We start from the raw sequence: 12,631 nt of genomic DNA on the forward strand, positions 1-12,631 counted from the left end.
CGGTTTCCTGACCCACTGCGCCCGGCGCGGCACGGGCGTCCGCGCAGGACAGGGCGTCTCGGTTCCCACGCTCCGCCTGTTCCTGGTTCGTTCCTTTTTTCTTCTTCTCTCCTTAACCTCCGGGGGTAGGGGGTGGGGTGGGGGTCCTGGCTGGCTCCGGGACGCGAGGGATGCCCCCGGAGTCATTTGGGGTCAGACCCCAGTGCTCAGGCCACCTCCCGGCCCCTCGGGGAGCGCGGCACTGGGTTTCCCCGATAGAACAGAGTAATTCCTAATCCTAGAAACTATTTCAGAGGTACCTGCTGACCGGCTTCCCTTAAGTATTCGCCCAAGACTACTTTTGCTTTAAGTCCATAGGCTGGAGTTTTTTGGTTTGTTTTTGTTTGTTGTTTAATGGGGGGGGGGGGGGTTACTTTGGTTTGATCACCTCTTCACTTCCTATGAGATTACACTTTCTCAAAAATACTAGAATGGTCATTTCTTGACTTCACGTATCTAAGTCAGGAGCCGGGAAATGCGGGGAAATCGATGTAGCTTTGCCACAGCTCCTTCTGGGCCCACAGGAGACGTTTCTTTTAGAAGGCTGGAGACAAGAAGTAGTGACACACTGTCCGAGCGATTCTCCAGGCCACTCGCCCCCTCTGAGCGCAGTACTATTTCCTGTGGTTCTCTCACAGCTTGTTTAAGCCGTTTCTCAGCAAAGGGAGGAGTTGCTATTTCCACACGGGCATCCACAAATGAGTCACAAGGCTCCCGTGTTCATTGTGAGACTACGCTAACTAACGAACGTCTGAGAAGTGAGGTTTGCTCTGGCTGTATGTAAAGTAAGACTAAAAGGTAGGATGGCTGAACCCCATGGGGCAGGTGGTATAAGAAGTAACAGTTCACGTTTTCCATCTCCTCAAGCGCCTGCCTGATGGTACAACATACCAGCGAGGGTCACTGGGCTGATGGGAGATAACCATTTAAATCACATGCTTTGCCACAGAGGCCCAAGGGAACATTAATTTCGTAATTCAGTAACTGAGTTGCCACTTGTATGATATGGCAGAGACATGTCACTTTACGTAGTGATGGTGTGTCACTCTCAGAATCAAAATATTTCAGATGGTTTGTCTTTAGTAACTTAGTGCTAAACCACATGAAACTTTTTGAAGAAGGTGGGTATCAGCTGGGGCTGAGAAATTTAAACTGATGGGCCTTACTGCAGCTGGGTAGTAGGTCTTAGGAAGGGCTGTCCATTACCTCAAAAGACAGGAGAGGAGGCACAGCATCTCTATTGGAGCTGAGCTGAGCGCAGGCAGCCCAGCCTACAGTTATTGGGCGCCATGTGTGTGCCAGACTCTTCACTGAGCTCTGTTCAGTACGACAGGCTCCTACCCACAAAGGCCCTAAAGCAGTGGTTCTCAACCTGTGGGTCGCGACCCCTTTGGCGGTCGAACGACCCTTTCACCGCGGTCGCCTAAGACCATCCTGCATATCAGATATTTACATTATGATTCATAACAGTAGCAACATTACAGTTATGAAGTAGCAACGAATATAATTTTATGGTTGGGTCACAACATGAGGAACTGTATTTAAAGGGCCAGAGGTTGAGAACCACTGCAAAAGCCTAGTGTGGGGGTCAGAAATCCACTGGGAAGTCAAATAGAAGGAGATGAGCTCTATGACATATCTATGGGCCAAGCAGGGTTTCTGTTCCAATATGACCCCGTGTTTCTGCAGGTCTGGGAATTTGAATGAATTTGGTTGCCATTGCTGGAAAAATGAGGACAGTTTCCAGCTTAATCATCTACTTGTTTTTGTAAGCAGCCTGTTGTGCTTATTCAGTAAGCATTTTACTCAATAAATGCTGTAAACATATGTTAATTAGAAAGGCATGATTTTAAAGTTGTTTGAATTGACTACATTTTGTATTATTTCCTAACCATGTAGAAATAAACCCAGCCTGTTATTAGCCCTAGACAATTGCAGAAACTTTCAGTTACTTAACTTTTAATGCCTTGCAACTTTATAATACTACTAGAAGTCTGGTGCACGAATTTGTGCACTGGTGGGGTCCCTCTGTCTGGCCTGCTCCCTCTCACAACCCAGGACCCCTCAGAGGATGTCAGACTGCCCGTTTCGGCCTGATCCCCACAGGCCAGGCCGAGGGACCCCACCGGTGCACAAATCCATGCACTGGGCCTCTAGTATGCATATAAGATCTTCGGTTAATCTCTTCCCATCCTCTTCCTTCTCTCTGACATTCATCAGTCTGTTCCATGTTTCCATGCCTGTGTGTTCAGCATCTTCTCCCTGGTGGTCAGTGCTCATCATAGCTACCGGTTGAACGGTCCCTTAGGCTTTTATATATATAGATATTGAAGCAACTTTCTGATCATTTTTTGTTGTGTTTTTTTTTTTTAAATGAAGCAATACAATTTGTATTCAGTTGCTTGCAAAGTGTCTTCAATGAATAACATGGCACTTAATTAAAAGATTTTAATAGGTGAAACCATTGTATGTGTTTTTAAACCTTAAAAAATATTTTTATTGATTTCAGAGAGGTAGGGAGAGGGAGAGAGAGATAGAAACATCAATGATGATGGAGAATCACTGATCGGCTGCCTCCTGCGCATAATGGGGATCGAACCCCTAGCCCCAGGCATATGCCCTGACTGGGACTTGAAGCGTGACCTCCTGGTTCATAGGTCAATGCTCAACCACTGAGCCATGCCAGCTGGGCCTGATCATTGTGTTTATAGTTCAAATCAATCTTTTCAAATACATTATGGCTGTATGAGTTAAAATGAGTAAATCCACTGTCACAGTTTACTGTTGGGATTGAACTCTGCTGAAGTACCTTTGGACTTGATGCCAAAATCTATTCAATTTCTCTAATTCTGTAAGATATCCAACAGATGAGGATAGCAGCGCTAAATCTGAGACATCTTTACCTGAATTATACTTCATTTCCCCCTCGAGAGCCTCAAAGTCATCTTTTCTGAGAGAAAGAAAGGACTGAGTGTGTTCATCATCACACTCCTTGAACTTGGCACAGATTTTACTCCTGTTAAGTGTTAGGAAGTATTCACTGATTGAATCATGAACCTTAATGTAAGAGGAGGGGCTGTCAGGAGGGAGGGATAGGTGACTCAGCAGCAGGATCAGTGTCATCCGGTAGGGACTCCAGCCTGTTTAGCATGGGCACAGGGAGAGGGCTGGGGAGAGGGCTGGAGACACAGGCTGGGTCAGATCACAAAGACCTGTGGCCATGTAGGAGTTGTGAGTTTATCTCAAGCAAGTGCATGATTTTGTCAGATATGTGTATTCAGAAGACAATTTAGAATATAGAGAATAGATTGGATGAGGGTGGCACTAGCCTTTGGGAGACACAGAGTTGATGACTGTCATGTTTGAGAAGAGAAATTAAAGAAGGTTTGAGTCAGACAGTGATAGTAAGGAATAGAAAAGAGAGAAGGAGGTGATGTATGTTTAATAGGCAGAACCTGTCCTCTTTAGAAGTGGGCACTAGTGAGGGAGAGGGAGGAGTTTAAGATGATCCCCACATTCCTAGTAAATGACTAAGGTAGGAATGCAAAAGTAGGATAATGAATGGAAGGATAATGAGGATAGTGCTTGACGCATAATCCGTATTCATTAAGTATTTTTGGATGAATGAAAAATAATAATAGCTACAGTTTATTGAGTGCTTATTAGTGACAGGCGCTACGCTAGGCTCATAATGTGAATTCAGTCTTTTACTACACACTGCAATCTTGTGAAGGAGGTACTATAACTGACTGCTTCTGACAAGTGAAGAAAGTGCAGTGTTTGTAATAGATACAGCCAGAAATCGATCCTGAGCACTTGGCTCACTCGGAGCTTCCATGCTGAACCATACTGCTATGATATGCCATTTTCATGAATGAATGGATGGATGGATGGATGGATGGATGGATGGATGGATGGATGGATGGAATCTCGGACACTGTGGTAAGCTAAAATTGGAGTCATTGTTCTGATCCCAACAATTCTTCCTCTTCCAGGAACAGCCCAATACATAAAATGGGCCCCCAGTGGCCCTATTGTGCTGCATAGCAACTCTGCCTCTACTTCCATTCCAAGATATACCTGGTGGGTCTAAGAATGATCCTAGAATAATTAGACATTTTCTCCCGGGAATTTTAAACATTTTAGTGAAGACTCACAGTGACTGAAGGTCCCCAGGGTTTCAACTGTGTCCTTCAAGCTGCGTTGGTTGTCTCCCTTTTCAAGCACTGCAGTTGAGTGCTTTGTGTTTTTGTTGCTATGACCTGTAACATCCCGCCTGAGGGGAAGCAGAAAGGCTGGCCTGGGGGCAATAAACTACAGAGCATGGTCCGATGGTGGAAGAATCATCAACAAAAGCAGGCAGATCCACAACTACTCCAATTCTTACGCTCCTGGTTTGTGATCTGCCTTCTGGGCCTCTTTTGTTCTGGTTTTACCCTAAAGCAGGTGCTTACCTGCCCCTTCCTGCCTTTAACTTCCAGAATCTTATTAAGAGGCCTGCTGTGTCCCCTGGCCTCCTGATTTTGACTGTGTAAAATGGCCCAGGTTCTCTGGGTTCAGGCCCTGCTTTCTGTTTGCAGCTACAGGAAGATTCCTTTGGTATTTTTGACACACAACCCCACCCTCTTCGCTCCACCCCCCAAAGAAACTGGCCCCAACTCTTCACTGTTCTCATTGTCTCATGCTTCAGCCTCCCTTGACTCTGATTTTTGTTCAGCAAGCAGGGTCTCATTATTTTTTCCTTAGAGACCTCTACTTTGGACCACTTCAGGATTATAAGTACTGAATTAATGTTGTACCTGCACTGATTCGGCAACCTCATTTTAAGTTTGACGTTTTAAATAGCACATGAAGAAAAGGTTTCTTTCAGCATTTCTTCAGCTTTATTAGGAAATCAAGATATTTATTTATAGTTTCCCATTACTGGAGACTAGCATGAAGCCTTGTGGGATGGATGATCCAGCCCACATGGTCTGAATTCCTATATCCCTGCCTGTAATTCATTCACTGCTCAGATAACGAGAGAGGGAAAGGTTTTGGTTAATATTTCATGTGGGTTTGTCCTGCCTCTTCGATTCGACTGTGGTTTCCCTGAGAGCAGAGAGCAGAGTTCGGGGTGGTAGGTCTCTGAGGGCCTCGTAGTTCTAACCATTTTGTGACTTTTACTGATAATGAAAACATCTGTCAGTGTAAGTCATCAGTTGGTCAGTCACTCCTGTGGATGCCAGACTTTATTTGCATATCTCATTCAAGTTCTTTGTAAGGCTTAATAATTTGGTACTTTTAATATGGAACAGAGTTTTAAAATTGGTAATTTCCAAATACCTTTCTTGACCTAATCAAATGTTTTCAACTTATTGGTGTGCTTTTTTTCTTTTTCTTTTCAGTGGATACAATATCAGGGTAATCCAGAAAATACTAAATTGCCTAGAAAAGTAGTCCCCATTTTGTATACCCAACAGTTTTACTTGTTTCTCTGTTCAAAATGATATTCCATTACTCATTGCCTAACTTATTGGGTAATAATGTGAATTCCGACTGTACAGAGTAGTGGAAATTGCTCTGTTGCTATCTTCAGATGGAAATGGTGAACAAGTATTGTTTTGTCTTCTGTTTCAGTTTCAGCATTGTAGCAATGCACATCTCACCTCCTGATTTCATGTCTAATTTTCTATTATGTGTGTATGCACCTTGGTTAGTGACACAAAGCTGTTGGCTTGAGGTAAACTAGAACACAATGTGTAAGCCAAATTTAATAATATCAGTAGATATTCCACTTCCTCCTCCCCTCGTCCCTGATTACTGCACGATAAACCAACATGTAGTGAGGTTAGCTGACAATATGATATAGCTCTTCATTATTTACAAAGAACTCATGATTATTTTCTCTTTTAAAATTTTGTAATTTAAAAAATATTTTTATTGGTTTCAGAGAGAAAGGGAGAGGGAGAGAGAAATAGAAACATCAATGATGAGAAGAATCATTGATCAGCTGCCTCCTGCATGGCCCCTACTGGGGTTTGAGCCCACCACCAGGGCATGTGCCCTTGAACAGAATCAAACCTAGGGTCCTTCAATCCACAGGCTGATGCTCTATCCACTGAGCCAAATTGGCTAGGACAAATTTAAAATTTATTTTCAATTACAGTTTATATTCAATATTATTTTGTGTTAGTGTCAGGTGTACGGCATAGTGGTTAGAAAATCATATACTTCACAAAGTGTTTCACCTGATATTTCCAGCACCCACCTGGCACGATGCATAATTATTATAAGTGTTATTGACTACATTTCCTATGCTGTACTTTACATCCCCGTGACTATTTTGTAACTATTGATCTGTACCTCTCAATCCTTTACCTTTTTCACGCAGTCCTCCAAACTCCTCCCCTCTGGGAACCATCAATCTGTTTTCTCTCTCTCTCTCTCTCTCTCTCCTCTCTCTCTCTCTCTCTCTCTCTCTCTCTCTCTCTCTCTCTCTCTTATTGTTCTTTGGATTCCGCATATACATGAAATTATATAGTATTTGTCTTTCTGTGGCTGACTTATTTCACTTAACATAATACTCTCAAGGTTCATCCATATTTCATTCTTTTTTATGGCTGAGTAATATTCCACTGTCTATATGTTCCACAGCCTTATTTTATTATTTTTTATTTTTAAAATATATTTTATTGATTCCACCTGGCACGATGCATAATTATTATAAGTGTTATTGACTACATTTCCTATGCTGTACTTTACATCCCCGTGACTATTTTGTAACTATTGATCTGTACCTCTCAATCCTTTACCTTTTTCACGCAGTCCTCCAAACTCCTCCCCTCTGGGAACCATCAATCTGTTTTCTCTCTCTCTCTCTCTCTCTCTCTCCACAGCTTTATTATCCACTTTGCTATTGATGGGCACTTGGGTTATTTCTATAGCCTGGCTATTGTAAATAATGCTGCAATGAACATAGAGGTGCATATATTCTTTCAAATTACTGTTTTAGGTTTTTTCAGAAACATACCCAGCAGTGGAATCACTGGGTTAGAAGGCAGTTCCATTTTTAATATTTTGAGGAACCTCCTTACTGTTTTCCATAGCGGCTGCACCAATATGCATTCCCACCAACAGTACACGAGGTTTCCCCTTTCTTCACATTCTCTCTAACAGTTATTTGTTGATTTATTGATGATAGCCATTCTTACCAGTGTGAGGTGGTAGCTCATTGTGGTTTTAATTTGTATTTCTCTGATGATTAGTGATGTTGAGCATCTTTTTATGTCTATTGGCCATTTGTATATACTTTTTGGAGAAGTGTCTATTCAGATCCTCTGCCCATGTTTTAATTGGATTGTTTGTTGTTGTATTTTTGGTGTTGAGTTGTTATGAATTCTTTATAAGTTTTGGATATTAATCCCTTATCAGAAGTATCATTGCCAAATATGTTCTCCCATTCAGTGGGTTGTCTTTTCATTTTGTTAATGGTTTCTTTTGCAGTAAAAAAACCTTTTTAGTTTGATGTAGTCCCATTTGTTTATTTTTTTCTCTTGTTTCCCTTGTCCAAGGAGATATATATCAGAAAAAATATTACTATGAGAAATGTTAGAGATTTTACTGCCATGTTTTCTTTTAGGAGCTTTATGGTTTTGAGTCTTACATTTAAGTCTTTAATCCATTTTGAGCTTGTTCTTGTATACGGTATAAGAAGGTGGTCTACTTTCATTTTTTTTTTCATGTATCTGTCTACTTTTCCCAACTCTATTTATTGACTAGACTGTCTTTACCCAATTGTATGTTCTTTCCTCCTTTGTCAAATATTCGTTGACCATACAGGCATGGGTTTAATTCTGTTCCATTGATTTATGTCTGTTTTTATGAAAGCACCATGCTGTTTTGATCATGGTGGCCTTAGGGCACAGTTTGATATCAGGTGACATGATTCTTCCAAATTTGTTCTTCTTTCTCTACATTTCTGTGGCTATTCAGGGTCTTTTTCAGTTTCATGTACATTTTTGGATTATTTATTCTACTTCTGTAAAACATGCCATTGGTATTTTGATAGGAATTACATGGAATCAATAGATTGCTTGGGTAGTATGGACAGTTTAACAATGTTAATTCTTCCTATTCATCAGGATATGCTTCCATTTATTTGTATCTTCTTCAATTTCTTTATTCAGTGTCCTATAATTTTCCAAGTACAGGTGTTTTACCTGTTTGGTTAAATTTATTCCTAGGTTTGTGGTTTGTTTGTTTTTATGTAATTATAAATGGAATTATTTTTCTTCATTTCCATTTGTGATAGTTCACTATTGGTGTATAAAAATGCAAACTAACTTCTCAATATTTATTTTGTATCCTGCTACTTTGAATTAATTTATCAGTTTTGTGTGGCGTCTTTAGGGTTCTCTATATGCAGTATCATGTCATCTATAAATAATGACAGTTTTTACTTCTTCCTTTCCAATTTGGATGCCATTTATTTTTTCTTCTTCTCTGATTGTGATGGCTAGAACTTCCAGCACTGTGTCAAATAAGAGTGGTGAAAGTGGATATCCTTGTATTATTCCTGATCTTAAGGAAAGTGCTTAGTTTTCCCATTGAGTATGATGTTAACTGTGGGTTTCTCAAATGTGGCCTTTATCATGTTGAGCTATGTTCCTTCTATTCCTATTTTGCTGAGAGGTTTTATCATAAATGGGTGCTGGATTTCTTTAGATGCTTTTTCTGCACCTATTGATAAGATCATATCATTTTTATCCTTTATTTTGTTTATGTGGTAAATCACATTAATTGATTTGTGGATATTGTACCAACCTTGCAGCCTGAAGCAAAGTGCAAGTTGTGGCTGCCTCTACTAGGCCTGCGTGTGCATGGGAAGAGCCAAGCTGCACACCAAGGCTGGCTTCCACCCACACTGAGCCTGGGACAGGTCAGCAAAAGGCCCAAAGCACCCTGAGATCCACCCCTGCCTGCCTCTGCATGCTGATTGCCTGTTAGGCTCAGTCATGGAAGAGCCTCTGGCGATACATGAATTGTGTTCGGTAGGTTTTCAATGAGTCACCAGGTGGGAGCCAGTGGTATTCACCAGACAGATACAGATTCAAACTCAGAGCCAGTGCTGAGTGCCTGCAGACCTGTGTGGTGGCGCAGGGTCTCAGGAAGTCATCATTGTGAGGCCAGCAGAGTTCATCAGGCCCAAACAGACCTGGATTCAGCATGTGAAGGGAGGGCTCTGCACAGGAACAGTGATACTGGTGAAGCATGCAAGGGAAAAATCACCCCCGTTCTAGAGCCACACAGCTCATTTTGTTTTGGTTCCTTCCAGGACCTCCTGGAGAGCCTGAATTCAGCACAGGATGGGGGCACCTGGAGTTGGATGGGTAGGCTAGTGGATCTCCGATATTAGGGGGGCAGAACTGGTCAGACTCCTGGGAAGTTGGGGAGAGTGGCCCCCTTTCCCAGAGGCACACAAATCAGTCGCTGACAACCCCTGAGTCTGTCTGGATCTCTATACCCTGGGCCCAGGCAGCTGACTTTTTCACAGGCATGATCTCCACGGGGGACAGGAGGGGTGGGGGGGCGGGTACAGAAGGTTGAGAAGGTGGGGTTATTGCCTTCCCCTCTCAACTTTGGAAGAGGGTATTCCACCCAGGAAAGATGGCATCTATGGTGTGGGAGAGAGACTCAGCACAGGGTTCCTTCAAGTCTCTTCCCAGAGCCACACAACCCAGTCTCTCCTTACATGACTCTGCTCTGCTCTGCTCCGAGCCACCCTCCTCTGCCATTGCCCCGAGTAAGTAGCTGTAAACAAGATTTTGTGTGCTGGACCTTTAAGAGGGTGCCTGAGTTTCTAGTAGAAGCCTGTCTCTTCCTGGCGGACAGAATCCCTGTTGATTTTCACAGCCAGATGTTATGTGGGTTTCTCTACCTGGCTTTGGTGTCCTGGGCTGGGGAGACTGGAGTGGGGTTGAGACCCAGTGCTTCTCAGGTGTAACCTTTGCAGCTGAGATATCCCTCCAGATTCTCAGCCATGGCATGTAGAAGCAGGGCCAGCCCTTTTTGCATCTCTACCCTTCCTACCCGTCTCAGTGTGGCTTCATCTATACATCCTTGGTCAGAAGACTTCTGGTGGTTATTCAGGTTGATTGTTCTATATTTTAGCTGTAATTCCAGTTTAGTCCTGGAAGGAGGTGAGTGTAACTTTTCTACCTATTCCACCATCACCTGGGATCCCCTCATATTTTCTCTTTTCATTCCCACAAAAGCCTCATAACATAGAAATAATAAGTATTATTATTGTTGATGTTGTCTGTATTAGAATTTTAAAAATGAAGGAGTCACTTGGAGAGATTGAGTGACCACCCAACATTACCCAAGAAGTAAGGTGCAGAGGCTGAATACGCTGTGTTGTCAGTACTTGACTGAAGGAGGCAAGTTTAATACTTTAGGTCAGTGACATTCCCTGGAAATAGCCTCTGAAATTTTATGTACAGGAAGTTTATTGGCAGGTGCTCAGGGAGTGAGTCAGCAGGTGTACACAGAGGGAGAAATTGAACCATAGTGCACGTACAAGGGTGGCCTCAGCAGAAGGGAACTTCGGAGCTGGGGTGGCCTTTAAGAATTGTTCTGCCACCTCGAAGCAAGTGAACTAGTCATTGTATCTCTCAACTAGGCTGCAGCTGCACCCAGGCTGAAGTTGTAATCTTGGGTTAACAGTTTCCTTCAGTCAAGGGCAATTCCTGGAGCCAATATTTATGGCAACTGGGGAAATGAGGGCCTTGGTCCTATAGGGAATCTGAGATTCACATCATCCACAGTTGCATGGAAGAGAGCATTCTCCACTGCAAGAACTTGCTTGTGTTTCTGACCTAGACCGTTACTCTGCTGAGTGGAGCAAAAAAGTTGGCATTTTTCTCTAAGCCCCTTAAGGATTTATAATAGCTGACCAGACAGCAAGAAGACAGTAATCTTAATCCTAGGAAGATTAAGAGCAGAGGAAGAACCAGGACAGAGTAGACCAGGACAAGTAGAGTAGTGGTGCATAATAGACAAGACTAACAAAATCCCTTGGCTATCCAGATAACTAAAATATAATTAATATTGGTCTTTGCTATACTTCTAGTCTTTAACATTATTAAATGGTAAACAGTTTTGTGATGTTAGGCTACATTTCTTCTCTCTTCTTTCTCTCCTTCTCTCTCATCTTTTTAAGCCTTTAAAAGACCCCAAACCAGCCTATTGAATCTCTGAAGCCTGTAGGTTTATAAGTATCAGAATTACACTGGATATTTAAAAACACTGTTCCTCTCCAAACAGCAACAACAAAGAAAACAAAAAGTCCAGGTCTACATTCAGGATCTATTGGAACAGAATCTTTAGGAGTGGAACCCATGAATTGAGATTTTTACAAATTTTCCCTAAATGATTTTGATACAGGTCAGAGTTCCAGAACCATTCCTCTAAACTATTATGCCCTGATGGTGACCAAGCCTGCTGGGATTTTCAAATTAGCAAGAAGTCATGAGAATCATGGGACAACAGAGAAATACCTCAGCCTTAATCCCAGCAGGCTCAATACAGTGACAGTCATCCCTTATCTTTCATAGCCCTTTCCTGGTGTGGCCAACAGAGAGACTAGCACAAATTCCTTGCCTGGCTTCTGACCAAGATTCCTGGACAGAGAGGGAGATGTCTTTGGACCTTTAATAACTTAGATACCTGGGTGAGAGATGCCAAATTCCTTGAATAGTTGTGGAGAGAGGGGAGTTAAGGGGATGGAGAATGAGAGAATTATAGGAATCAGTACATTTTCTAGGATTAAAAGAAGGTTCCAGGAAATCTGCCAGATGAAGCTCTGAGGTGTTGTCTTAAAACACCATCCAATAAGATGAAACAGGACTGTGACTAGCAAATATATTCTCTGATTTGTTGAAATTAGGGAATAATTATTTTTTCTTCAAAAGGAAAAGCACTTTTAAATTTTTACCAATTTTGAGTCAGGTCATTACATAAAATACTAGTCACCTAAAGAATAATCTGATAGTCCTCGCCGGTTTGGCTCAGTGGATAGAGTGTTAGACTGAAGACCAAAGGGTCCCGGGCACTGATCCTGATCAGGGGCACTTACCTTGGTTTCAGGCCCCTCCCTGGGTTGGGCCCTGGTCAGGGCTTGTGCAGGAGGCAACTAGTCAATGTGTTTCTCTCACATCGATGTTCCTCTCTGTCTTTCCCTCTCTCTTCCACTCTCCCTAAAAATCAATAGAAAAATAACAACAAAAGAAGAATAATCTGATAAATTCCTAGGACAATTTGACATGTTTTGTTCACTCCTTCAACATCAGATTGCTACAGTTCCTGTACCTTTAATACTTCGTGCCTTCATTCAGGTTCTCTCTGCTTGGGTTTCCTTCCTCTTCTCCTTGCCCATCTAATTCCTGTTAAGCTATTTATAATCAGCTCGCACACTATCTTCTTCAAGAAACCTTTCCTCCCTTCACCCAGACTGAATCCACCACCCTCCATTGAGCTCAGAAAGTACTCCCGTCTATCTCTCTATTATTACACTTACTATCATTATCCTCCCTACCAGCCTGTGAGCCTC

The 12,631-nt window shown here is 42.3% G+C and overlaps 1 protein-coding gene across 3 annotated transcripts in view; it reads left to right on the plus strand.

Annotated features, from left to right (window-relative positions):
* The window catches only part of STX11 (syntaxin 11), a 39,141-nt gene that overhangs the window by 8,198 nt on the left and 18,312 nt on the right, over positions 1–12,631 (plus strand). The window contains exon 1 of one of the 3 annotated variants that reach the window (XM_006755400.2): positions 7–85. The exons of the other annotated variants lie outside the window; for them this stretch is intronic. The gene's annotated coding sequence lies outside the window, so the exon portion shown is untranslated. Of the gene's footprint in view, positions 1–6; positions 86–12,631 lie in introns of those variants that run through there. 3 annotated transcript variants of the gene reach the window in all.

The sequence above is a fragment of the Myotis davidii genome, unplaced genomic scaffold, assembly GCF_000327345.1.
Source record: "Myotis davidii unplaced genomic scaffold, ASM32734v1 scaffold292, whole genome shotgun sequence".
Taxonomy (NCBI): domain Eukaryota; kingdom Metazoa; phylum Chordata; class Mammalia; order Chiroptera; family Vespertilionidae; genus Myotis; species Myotis davidii.